Source organism: Macrobrachium rosenbergii, chromosome 13 (assembly GCF_040412425.1).
Source record: "Macrobrachium rosenbergii isolate ZJJX-2024 chromosome 13, ASM4041242v1, whole genome shotgun sequence".
Lineage (NCBI taxonomy): Eukaryota > Metazoa > Arthropoda > Malacostraca > Decapoda > Palaemonidae > Macrobrachium > Macrobrachium rosenbergii.
Genome location: NC_089753.1, coordinates 13,448,152 through 13,462,466, shown reverse-complemented (window position 1 = coordinate 13,462,466; position 14,315 = coordinate 13,448,152).

The following is a 14,315-nucleotide window of genomic DNA, read 5'->3' as shown; positions in this document are numbered from 1 at the left end:
TGTAAAAAGAGGCCCCACACAGGGTTGTAAATAGTCACTTTCAACTTCCTGTGGAAGGTAGAGAAAAATTGTTAAATTTTTTTCTTACACCATGTGCATTTGCATATCCCCCTCTTTCCATTGTGTTTTTTCCTTAAATTGGCCAACCTTAAAGTTTGCCCGTTGTGGGGGTGTGCTTGATATATATTTAGCCCGTCCCTTAAGGGTTAAACCAATACCTTTTTAAAGGAGACTTTATGGATGGGAGGCTGTCTCACACCTATGAGAGAAATGCTCCTGGGTGAAAGATTTCTAACAACAACTCCTCACAAACCTGGTGAGAAGGAAACCAAAAAGTGAAGACCTGGGCTGTAACCCCTAAAAAATGGGATAATTATTTCCAAAGAATCGTGTTACTTCCTTAGGGAGAGTGATATGTTGGTAAGCAGCACACCCTATTACTATGAAATATGGGGCTTGGAAAGCAAGAGCATTCAAATGGCTAATACTAAGTAATGGGGTATGGTGGACTATCATATCACCTACCCCTTGTTCAGGGAGGTGACCAAAGGAGAGACATTCTAGACTAGTTAGTCTGTTGCTCATTTATGTACTCGCCTGTAAATCTCAACTGATGTTCAGTGTGTTAGAGGAAAGAAACAAACTACACTGAAACTTCTAAAGAACACCTAAGTGTACATTATTCAGATAAGATACTTCAGTCCAAAAAGATTGATTGATTAATTGTGGGTTATCTGGTGTCACAACTACCAGGGTCAGCTGGGATGATTTACACAACCTGTTGAGCAGCCATCTTGTAAATCCAGAAGAAAAGAATTTCCAAGGACTTGTGAGACATCCCTCAGACAGGATGAGGTTAAGGGTGGTCTGTCTACACCAGACTGCTGCCGTCATTGCACATGAAACTGGGACATTCTTGAAGAAAGCAAGTGATGGGCTCACACCACTGACTTTGTGAGCCCTCAAGTGAGATGTTTACAGGCTGCTCTGAGTGAGAAAGCCTGTGCTGGAATAACACCAGCTTAATCACATACAACAACTATAGAATGATATGGGAGACAAGACATTCAAAGATGGTCTATATAGCCTCTGAATGACTGAATGAAGCCAGAACCTTACACTGACCAGTACTAATGAAAGTCTCTTGCACTCTGGTCTGACAGTACAGGTTCTTTTCAAGTAGTACTTGACAGCTCAGAGAAGGCATGGAAGCATCTCATCTGGGTCACCCACCAGCAAAATCCCGGAGAAAAGGAACCAAGAAGTCTTGAAGGCTACATACTCAAAGACAAAAAAGAATGATAACTCTGAACAACCCCTTGAGTGCTGGACAAGATGAGAAATACCATGAAATTTTATCACTCTTTAGCAAGGCCACTTCCAAAAGAAAAATTCTTCACCTGTCCAAAGCTTATGACATTGGCTCAGTAGGAGAATTAGCCAAACTGCACAGTGGAAAGATCCCATCCTTTCAGTTTAAACACTTGTAACAAAGCTGAATGATATAGCCTTTCACTGCAGAGACCAGCAGGGACTTGTCTTAGTGTTGGTTAAGAAAGGAAAGGAAGTGTGCTATCAACCTTTTGTTGCTCTGATGAGAGGTATCCCTGCTATGACACCAATCTTAGAAATTGGCCCAATTTCCTTGACAGACATTGGTAGAAAGCCTATGGATGTCCTGACACATCTTGTGCACCTCTGTGAAAAACTCTCTCTCCCTGGGGCTGGATAGCTTCACCCATGAAGAGGAAGAGCGTAAACTGATGGATGGTGCCTTAAATTGTGGGATTGATGAAGCGTGGACCATAGGGGTAGCTCCCTTGGGGTATATCAAAAGCCATAGCTGATCTGCAAACCATTCTGCTGGCTGTCACATACGAGCCATCCTGGCCATTCGTAGGAGTGGAGCAGTAAGAACTGTTGATTCTTAGAAGAAGATTAAAGATGGAAATGCTACAAGTGTCCAGTTGTCCAAAGGATGTTGTAATGCATCTTCCATCACTGCTCAAGGGTCCAGAATTGCAAACATTGAGTAGAGGGCCCCCAATATGCAGACCACCCTTACTCACCATCTTGACCCTGGCAACTAAGCTGGTCTGCTAGCACATTTTAGTTGCCCAAAATTTATCTGGCTGACAGCTTTACTGAACGGAGAGCTGCCCACTCATGGATCATCACAGCCACATGGCAGAGAGCTTGAGACATTGTTCCCCTTGACTGTTGACACAGGTCACTACCGTAGTGGTGTTGCTCATCAACATGACTTAGTGATAGCAGAGCTAGCCAAGCAGCTAACATCTCCAAAATGTTGATGTGCAAGAGGAATACCTCTGTTCAACACCCCAAGACATAATTCCCCTTTCAGGGAAGCCCCCATCACCTCTTCAAGGCATCTGAGAATAGATGCATATGTGATGAAGAGAACAAGGGAATTCCTTCCAGATGTTTGTTGGTTAACCACCATCCAAGATCTTCCCTTCTTGGTTCAATGGAACTAGATCGAAGGGAAAATAAAGGTGAGCTGAGCAAAATTGTTTTAGTGGCTATTGGTGAGATTGAAGAGGACAGCAACCATGAGGAACAAGAGCCTCCTTGTTAGGCTTACATCCTCACAAAGTCTAGCAGCATATCCAGATCACTTTTCTCTTGATTTTGTACAGTCTGATTTCTTCCAATATACCACAATGCCTAGTGTTTTCCATAGGTCCAGAAAGTGATCCTTGTCTTGAATCAGACATGATCTTGATGAGGCTAGGATTAGTTAATCACTGAGGTACTTCCACAGATGAATACCTCTCGAATGGACCCAAGCCAAAACTAATTGGCCACTCCAGGCATGAAGTGCCAGCACTTTCACTGCCTGATGATACCTCTTGACGTGCAGCTGGCACAGTCAACAGGTCTGGGAACCACTTGGCGTGTGGCCACTGGGAGCTATCAGAGTTGATCTGAAATTTGGGGTGATAAGAGGCCAGTTGATCACTTGATGAATCAGAGAAAACAGAGGGAAGGCATAAACTTATAAAATGTCCGCTGGGTGCTGGGAAGCATCCTCTATTGCAACCCATGGTCCAGTGCAATTGAGTAGAGCACTGGTAACTTCCTGTTGTACTGGGTCACAAAGAGATCATGGTTGGGACTCCCCATAACTCGATGAATCTCTCTGGTATGTTATGGCGTAGGGACTGTCCCTGTCACCAGGCTCTGGCAACTGAGCTTATCTCCCACCACATTCCAAGACCCTGGAATGCATCTGGCTGACAGTCCCACCGAGTGTGCTACTGCCCACTCGTGCACCTGTGCCATCAACCTGGGCAGCTGAACTGGAACACCATCCCCCTTGAGGGTAAAGAGGAGGTACTTGTGGGAGGACCGATGGGTAATTATTGAAAATACACATCCCTCAAATCCACCAAAAGCATGAAGTTGCCCTCTCTAATGGAATCGAGAACCGAATGGGCTGTTTCCATCTAAGACCAAGTCTGGCAAACAAATCGGTTTAGTGGGGAAAGAGGTAGAAGACTTCCACCGTGCCCTTCCTGAGCATCGCATTTGCCTCTTCCCTCAGGGAGAGGTCCTTCTGTGAGCCGGGAAAGAATAATTGGAACCGGACCAGATTGAGGGTGAGGGGTGAAAAAGACCCGAAGGGCAGTCAGTACCTGCCTGATGGGTATCTGCTACCCAGGCCTCCACCCCATGTTGCTGCCAAGTTGGCCCAATTGCTCGACAGGCACCCCAACCCCATCAGCAGCAAACTGGGAGAAATGCTGCCCCACCCTCCTACATCCTCCTTCCTATCCTCTCCCTTAAAAAAACGGGAGGGGTGCAATTATGCGCCTTACACCTGATGTAGAAACAGCCTCGGTACCTCTAAGAGGGGCCAAGGAAGACTGGTATTTTCTCTGATTGAAGACGAAAGGCCAGCCTAACCCAAGGGTTCGACTGTAGTGCCACACGAAGACTTGGAGGTCTTAGCCACTGCCTGGTGAACAAGTTGTCGTTCTGAAGCCTGTCCACTGCAGCCTCCTCCTATCTCTTGCCAAGAGGGAGAAGGATCCCAGAGCTGGTCTGTTCCCACGTGTCAAAGCAGACTCGGGACCAACAAACCTAGAAGTTTGAGACAGCACAGCATCTCCCCCGAACAGGTTTGCTGTCAGGTGGAGGTTGAATAACCCTTCCTCTAAACAGTAACAGTCTCTTGAAGGCTGCATTCTCCTCGGGTGTATGACAGCCTGAAGAAGTGGTCTTGGCAAGTGACAAGACTCAAAAGATCAATCTACGAGACTGACTGGAATGCTGCCATGACAGTCAATTCCAGCACCACTGCCTCTGCCTACGAGAGGGAGACTCCCTCTGCACAGAGACACTCTATTAACAGACTAGGGCACACGTGAGTCAGGTCCGGATCAACCTGCTTAGTCGGCAATAGGTTCTCTGAGAGAACATGATATTTCCTTTGGCAAGCCAGAGGCTGAGGAAGTGCCTTGCATGAACAGCTGGACTGGGGAGAATCCTCTGGACCGGGAAGAATTCTCTTGCCTGGAACGAAGAGAATTCACTTGGAACAAAACCTCATCAGCAAGCTTAGCCCATAATGGGTTGACTGAAACTCGGGGTTCCTTTGGGGTCCCCAGAAAGACTCAATGGCAGAAGCACAGTGCAGGAAAAGCCAAAGTTTCTTCCTTGAGATCATTAAAATGATGTATCTTTCTAATGATCTCCACAAAAAGCCTCTTTAACTCTGGGTTGTCTGTGTTCTGAGACAGAGGACCCTCAGGTCCCCCCAGGATCAGGCCCTCCCTCCGCTCAGAGGGACACTCATCAGAGCTGTTAATCAGCTCAGTGGTCTGGTTAAACTAAGATATACTTAACTTTTTTCAGAGCTCCCTGGCAATCTCTCGATCATTCGGGCATACATCCTGTCCGGTCTGAGGACTGAACGAGGAACGTAAGCCTCCGTGTACAGGCTGGGATGGGAGCAAGAACAGTCTTGGTTTTAAGCCCCAAAACCTGTCTGGCTCCCGGCTCCCAAAAAAAAACTCAAGAGGAGGCAGAGGGCACAAGTGAGGGATGTCAAGCACACTTGCCCAGCCTGTCAAATACCCAAGGCCTAGGTTAGCAAGGCTGTGGGCAGTCATTAACCTGCTGTGACAAAGTCTGCATGGATCAGGGAGAGTGGTCCTGCTCACGCAAACGTGGGCGAGGGTTTCCCATAAGCATACTCTGTTCTTCTTAGAAGCCGAGGCTTACAATAGAAGAAGACTGAGCAGGGGACCTACTTTTGCCTTGCCCGAGTGACTGGGCTGGGCCACTGTCCTGGGACCCCTGGGCTGCTCTCTTGAGGAGCAGGAGGGAGATTAGGGAGCACCTGTATGTTCCCTGCTCACCTTCTCTTGCTTGGCTGTGCCAGCAGCTGGGACTGGGTCCATAGACCAGAGACCCTTGCTAACCCTGGTAGACGGGCTACTGGGGCCAGGGCTGGCGCAGGGCTGATAATGGTGGCCCCGGCACACAGGCAGTGCACTCAGTAACGGGAGCAGTGGTACTCGCTGTAGCACTAGTGAAACCGGGGATGGTACCAATAGATAGTGAGAGACCCATCAGGCCCCACTGAACATAATGAGGGCTGGCCACTGGAAGGTGCATGAGACTTCCAGCAGGGAGGCAAGGGCAACTTCCTCCTTCCTCCATTTGCACTTGCTAGTTTTGGAAGATGGGGAGGAGCCGACAGCACTCGATGACGAAGACAACTTCCTTCTACTCTCCTTGAGCTTCTTGCCGAGAGCAGCCTTTGACAACAGCGTGTAGAGGAGGACATCACCCAGAGATAATGTACTTGGCAGCATCCAGGAACACATCACCGATGCTGCATGAGGGGTTACCCAGGAAGTAGGAGCAGTCCTACAGCTAGTGGATACCATGACCGCTAAAGTCATCATAGTTATGATTAAAGTAGGTGCAGGCCCCTCCTAGCCTATGAATGACCAGTAAGTTCAGACACACTCAGCTCCCCCAAGAGGCCTACAGAGGGTCATAACTCCCCAAGTCCCTCAGCCTTCACAACACGTGAAACAAAACTTGGGTTAAGTTGTTTTGATTATACTCATGTCATGGTATATGACACACAATGAATGAGGGTCAACTTCAATAGAGGAGAGAAATTGAATGCACGGCTTGTCCTTCCCTGGACAGTGCCTAACCCCTGCAAGTTCCTCTCCAAAAAGAGATAAAGTGCTTGAGGGGTTTGTATTATATATACTGTACTGTATATAACAAACAACAATCACACAAAAATTTTTAAAACATAAAACAGAAAGCAAACCAGCAGTCGGGCAGAGAAGCACAGAGACATCTTCACATGACAGCAGCTGTAAGCAAAGTGGAGTACTGACTGACGAGTGGGTGGGGTACCTCCCTAATGTCAGAAGTTAACCACCTTGTCTGTAAGTTAAATAGCTGTTCCAGCTTGCACTCACAAGCTAAATCCTATGTAAAGAACGAAGGTTTGTATTTGTGTAGGAACAAATATCAAATCTCTCCACCTGACAATGCCTTATTATTCATAGAGTTGTGTACAATTGCATCAGACATAGAAATAATTAAAGAATCATCATTCAATAATTCTGTGACTTAGCAACTCAAAAGTGCTATAAATTATTACTATTATTAAAACAGTTTAACCAGACCACATGCTACTCAATTACAACACACATAAACACACACTGAATAATCCACATAACCCTGTTCCTGAATGCTCTAAGTGTAAAATAATGAAAACAAACATTTCTTGTGTGAATGTCTCAAGTATATAATCACCACTGGCTATCAAGTTTTGGAAATACATTGATCAGTGAAATTTTGTCAGGAACATTAACATTTGCAATTAATTCAATTATAACCTGTTTGAAACCTTTTAATTTATTTGATAAATTATAAAAAAAAAAACATCAGTAAAAATAAATCCTTTGGGGCAGCCCTGTGAGAACTGATAATCAGCTCAGTGGTCTGGTACAGCTACTTTAATAATAATAATAGGAACCTTTTTTTGTACAAAACATTAACTTGGGGTTTTTACACTGCAGTGTAGTTGTCTTTTTTCATACTTTGTATGGAGCATTAACTTACAGCTGGGCCATGGAGGAGATCATGGGATTTTCTTATATCAAATGAACATCTAGTACAATAAAGGCCTGTAGTAACAGTATTAGAATCATATCTGGCAATGAATTAAAGAACAATGCCATGACAACTGCATTGGTATTAATAAAACTTTTGATAAGTATCAAAACTGTATTTTAAAATTCTTTGCAGTTCATTGAAGACTATATAAACATATTACATAAGCAAATTCAAGTTACAAAATAATCTAAAACACCCATTTTTTTTTATCCATGGGCATCCATTAGTTGATAACTTATGAAAAGAATAAATAAATGCTTCTTACAAATTCCTAACCTAATGATTAATGAAAAAGCAATATGAGAAAGCAATAGCTGTATGGATAATGATGGTGCAGTAGCTAAGAGATGTTTTATACAGTATTGAATATATAAAGCTACTCCCTAAGGATGTGTCATGAGTTCAAAATACATTTGCAAAAATAATTGAGGATCAATGATCTGTGATAGAATAACAGTTACTGTCAGAATGATTGTAATTGTTACATAATGATTGTAATTATAAGAATTACAGTACTGTATTAATTATATGAAGAGAAAAGACTAGACACAAAACAAGAAACATGATGGCAGGTAACAATGGAACTTGGAAACCTACACTACTGAAGATGAAAATATGGTACTCAAGAATTAGAAAAAAATATTCACACACTGGGAAATGTAGATACTGTACACTGTAAGGGAGGGTTACACTCAAGTTCTCAATGAATTACATTCATACTGATAAAACATTACAATCAAAAGCTATCCAAGACGTACAAATTGGGATAAAGTACCAAGGTATGCAGTATCTCAAAAATAAAAATGACATTTCACTGTAAGGCACAATATGCAGGTCAATCATAACATATAAAAATACAATTGAAGACCCAACTTATTTCACCAAGAGAATCAACAGAACAGTCACACCATTGTTTATTCACCCATTACCTTTCTGACCATTCTCAAAAAGATGTATTTTCCCTATTTAAATCTTTTCAACTTAACAAGCACTCAGGTTAATTTCAAAACAAATCAAGATTTCTCCAATCAAATTCAATCCTTCAATTCATACTTCTTTTACATTCATACCATGTAGTGACTTCAATAAGCTATCCAATATAATACAATTTACTTTCAACAACACATGTACATACTTCCTTGCACACACTTAACTCAGTTGCCAACAATTTATCTAATTACATAAATTTAGAACAAGGCTTTATGGTTCATATTGTAGAGCTATATGGCAAAAACTTGGTAGTAATACACTTTCCATCACTTACTTAAAACACTGTTTAGTCTTAACATTATATGAGAAAGTAAGGTGCTCCACAGACATTTAGGCTTCTATGATCGATAAATGCAAAATGACTGGATTTTGATGCGAGACAAGGGGGCTCTAATAGGATTTCTGCCATTTATCTTTGTCACGAGTACACAAACAGAAAAAGATAAAACTGATAAACAAACACACAAAACTGTCACTCAAACCCGAGGGCAACATAGAGAAGCTTTATTAGTTGACAATTCAAGAAGAACAATAGCTCATATGACACGGAAAGACAACGCAGTAGTCTCAAAGAGACTGATAGATTTGTATTGAGCTCACCTCAGCTTATAAGCCTGGGAACAGGAACATAACCAAGCATAATGGAGAAATCAAAATAGTAATCAAATGTGTCAATAACTACTGGAGGTACTGAATGTGCTCTTTTATGGTATAATACACTGCATCCATGCTCTGTCTCTTCCCAATCCAATCTGTTACAGGTGCATGCAAAACTCTCACCCTTTCATGCTTGCCATTTTAATTACTTATTCTACCTTCACAATAACTTTTTTCCCGACAATGATTTCACTCTTTTGGTTATTATTCCTCATTCACATTTCATTTCCAATTAGTTTCTTTCACTTTTGCAAGTTTCTAAAACATGGAATACTCTTAACTGCAATGTTCTCTACATGCTAAAAGTATACCGTGATCCTAGAATGCCACACTTTCTATGTGAACTCTATAATCACTGATAAAAGACTCAGCAACTTGTAATTTTCTCAAATTTTCAATTTGCCATTTTGACCATCTGTTTCTGCTTTTGGTATTAATATACCAAAATAAAGTAAAAGTATTTCTCTTTAAAAATAAGTATCATTTTACAACTTCAAAATCCTGTCACAGCTCAGGGTATAGAACAGGGTCGTCTTGGAAAGGCATAGCAAGTGAAAGGGTTACCAGTTTTATTTCCCTTTCCTCCATCTAATCTGGTTTGCTCTTTACACTAAAACTAAGATTATGTGGTGGTCTTCTCCACAATACTGTACATATTGTAGTTACTTCGAACTTGTTAACTTTAACCATTCTCGCAAGTTGCACATTTTATACACTTATTTTCATTCTTATCGGCAGTCTGTATTGCCACAATAATTTTTGTGCATAGGGTACTACCATCTTTATCAGTAATATTTTGTATTCAAGGCTAAGTTTTCTGCCATAATACAGTTGCAAAAATGACAGATGCAATGGGAAAGGTGAAAGAGTGAAGTCAAAACTGTACTAAGCATCGAATTAACAGATTACGGCACAAGGGAAGCTTGTAATATAGAAATGGAACATAGGATTTTCCATTCAAAATAACATGGGAAGAAGACCATGTTGCAGTGGGAGAACAAGCCTTAGATGAGAGAAAACATTTTTACTTTGGGATACTGGATTGTGAAGCTGATATAATAATATAATAATAATAATAATAATAATAATAATAATAATAATAATAATAATAATAATAATAATAAAAAAACAACTTCTATAGCATACCAACAGCCTTGAATCAGTTGAAAACAAACTGAGAATACTGGTAAGAAAATGTATACCATTAGTAATAAAAATAAATATCTATGTGTGTGTAGGGTCTGCACTACTCTTTGCAACAGACATAAGAGAACATGCATAAAAAATGAAGAGCTAGGAGAAACATATTACAAAGAATGTTGACAAGATAGCAGTGTCCCAGAGATAACCAGAGACTTGAATATAAATATTAAATACTGATAGTTGACTTGTGATGAAAAAGGGAGAGAAAATCCTCTGCACACTACTACAATGTTACTTTTCTCTTTGATATTCCTCTGTAGAAATCTTATTTAAAATTTATGGCAGACCCTATTACCTGCAGGATTTTCATTTATATTTAAGAAACTAGTTATGAAGGGACTGAGATTTTGCAAGAGTAAAGTAGCCCTTGTATGAAACTGATGACAACAACTATATAAAACAATCATACAAAAACTTCTTGCAACACTAAGCATAGAAGATTTGTAAAGGACTGCTGCAGTAGACACGAGTTAACTTCCAACATGAAGGTGCATTGCATCCATCCAGAAATGGAATCAGCAAGAGCAATTCAGTTTCCATCATCAGGTTTTTAGCCTGGTGTACCACTTGAGTCTAAGAGCCAAACACAGCTTCAAAATAGTTGTTTTGGAGACATTGTTAAGGCCTATTCTTCCTATTTGTTCCAAACTAGGATATGAATTTTGTTTTCAAACCCTTCAGAACTCTAGTGATAATTGAGGCTGTCTCTGTTCTAGTAGTTTTGTGATTTCTAAAGTATTCAACAATAGCTTAAGAATGAGATAATTATATGAACATAGAGGAGAGGAGCTGGTGAAGTGCGGTAATGAGTCGAGCCAATTCAAAAATTAGAGAGAGAGAGAGTTTTCCTGTTTGGGAAATGTCTAACTTAAACTAACAATCAATGGACCAAGGACCTTCATGTTTGTTTCTACCAGAAACTATCAGGGTAGCACCTAAATTCCTCAAGAAGTGAACAAGACTAACTTATGACAGACTGGGAATCTTTAGGTAATTGGGGCTAATAGAAAGGGAGTAACATGATCAATGATAACAAAAGAAGTGAACCTAGTGACCTTGTGTGCAAGCACCTAGAAATATATAACAAAAGAAAATGCCAAGGAATGAAAGACTTGCCAAATTAAACACATGGACATCAAGCTTTGTGATGCAGTATTGTCATGTCCAGTTCTGGTAGCCAGATAACATTACAAATTATACCATATAGCCTTTATTTGTCAAATTGAAAGGATTGCCTACTGCTCTTCGTGGCTAAGCATACAACATAGACTGTACTTTTAAAGGGGCAAACTTTAAATACTTAGTAAATTGGACAAAACAGTTTATACTGTAACTCTACCACCTCGTTCTGCATTCAAAACTGAGTACTCTACAGTATGATGAACATATAGCTAGAATAATGATGTGGTTACATGCAATAAATTAATGTCTTCAATCCAAACAAATATTGGTTTCCTTAATCCATACTATTCCAACTGCTACTCTACTGCAGAGATGTCCTTAATATTTACATGTGTCCTACAATCTATAAGATTTAGTTGTGTTCAAGTAACACAGTTATTTGTACCAATTCAAATATAGTCTACCAATTATACCAATAAAATATGAAAGTACAATACCACAATTAACTTTTTCATTTGACCACTGAAGAAAATGTTAAAACTCACACCACTTTCAACAATAGCCTAAGTGACGTCTATCACCAGCCCCGTACAGCTGAACCATTATCCCATAAAAGAGTGTCAGAGATACAGAAGTTCTAGGTGTACACATACGTTCTATCTCATACCCAACAATTATAAAAAATTCACAGTTCAGTATATGAATCAGGCTTTGCTGAATTAAAATTAAAGGGGAAAAAGAGTCACTTTCAATTCAATTTACTAGGCCTTGAAGAGATACCATGAGACACTTTGCTAGCGGAAATCATAGTACAATATTAACCTAAGTGTACTATTTTTACTGTATGCATAATGATTCTAAATGCCTCAGTCAAGAATTCACATTCCTACTGACCCCTGCACACTAGTGTTCAACTCTCCCAGCAATTTACTCCAAAGCAACATTGATAAAATTTCTACAAACACAACATACCTTTGAAGCAAAAACGCTGCTGGGAACATTCAGATTTGTGACAATATTCAAACTACATCTAACCAGCTGTATCTTCATGAAACCTTATGTACACATTACTGTACTGTGAAAGGCATTTTATCTGGAACTTCACCATGGTACAATACAAGCTGTATCACTAGAGCTACGATGTGTTATTTGTAGATAAAAATAACAAACATGTAACAAAAATATTTTTAAAATCTCAAATACACATCCAAAAATTCCATACAGTAATATATATTAATTATGTAACAAGTATACAATAGTATCATGAAAGATTCCAAAATCACTGTAAATCTCCCCATTTCTTAACATAAACATGTTTTGCCTTTTACTCTTCAGCTACACATTCAACACTGAACACACATTCAACATTGAACACATTTGAGTCTTAACTCCCAGAAAATCCCACTCAAAAAGTTCTATAATGTAGCTTAACCTGTCAACTTACTACATAAAGACAACTTAATGATAAACTGTTTGATTTGCCTTTAAAAAATATCTGCACACTGAATTTGGTGACATCAAATTACTAAACTATATAAAGTGAGCAGTAAATTAAGCTAGTACTTGTGAGGAACTACCAATGTGAAAAATAATGTTATTAGAATTACAGAAAATTATTAGTCACTGATAAAGCATGGGCAATATTTTCAAACAACTACACAAAAATGGCCATATTCTGATTTTGAAGAAAAAAGATATATGTTGTTTGTCATGGAATACAATATGATAAGAATAGCCTCCATGATCAGTTATCATGGTTTTTGTTAGGACAGTCATAAGTATAGTATAAAAAATAAATTTAAGAAAGTTTTAAATTTCTTTTGGAGCATGCACAGACTGGACAGTGGGGTAGTAATTAATTAATTAATTCATAAACATTCAATAGGAACAACCCTACTATCAATCAGTGCCATCATGTTCATCATCAACAACCCCACTGCCACAAAACACCAGAAGCCTCTGAAATTTTTCCACTAATGTCTCTCTTATACTCTACTTTCCATAAATCACCAATCTCCTTTTTTCACAAAACTCTTATGGTGCCCACAGGAGCCAACCTGACACTATCACATACTATTCTCCCATGGGTTGTGTGAAAATCTTGTCCAAACCATCTACACAAGGAACTTCAAGTTCACTTCTGGTATCATTTCTAACTATCAGGTCATCTAATTCCTAATTCAAACAACAAATCTTTTAGATACTACAAGTTCACTGTCATGCCATGATTCATGCCTGTACAGCAATACAGACTGTGCTATACTCAAGTATGACCTTACTTATGTTTTCAATTTCAATTTACTTGATTACCAAAAATTATTCAGTTTTATTTGTTTTTTAAGCCCTCTTCTTCCTCTCAGCTTAATCCTTTAATTAGGACCACTTTTTAATGAGCCTTCTCAATTTTTTTAGCAGATGTTTTACAAATGGATGCCCTTCATGGCTCCAACCCTCCCAATTTATCTGGGCTTGGGAGATAAACAGCATAATCACTGCTAAAAATAGCAATGCAAAACTATAAACAATAAATGCCTTATTTACCTTTTTTTTAAGTATTTCACTAAATTACAACTCATGACAACTCTTACTGGATATCATTGTTCCTAAATACTTGAATGATTCAACTTCATTAATCCTTTATGTAATGTTATTTCCTCTCTTTGTGCATACACTGTTCTCATTACTTTTTATTTTTTGAGATTAATTTTTAATCCCCTTCTCTCTAGATATATTAAGCAAACTTTGCAAATCTTGTGGTGATTGTTGATTAAAACAGCATCATCTGTGTATTTCAAGTGTCAACATCCTATCACTGCTCCAGTTTAAACTATCTTTTGCATCTCCAACCACTCTTTTCATTGTAAGATCTATAAGAAGGACAAACAGTAAACATTAAATAACATTCCCTTGTAGCATCCCCATGACTTGCAGTGTTGTCCTAATGGACACATTATCACTCTTGTATCACTTGCATGTCTTTCACTAAAACCTAAACAAGATTTTTTTCATTTAATGGAGTGACTTTATGGCCCCCCTAAAGTTTACATCTATATTCAAACATAGAAACATGATGCGATGAGCAAGAGTATATACTCTCACAGAGTATATGCTAACAAATGACTGGCACACCATGCAATTTATTGATGTGAAACAAGAAAGCTCTG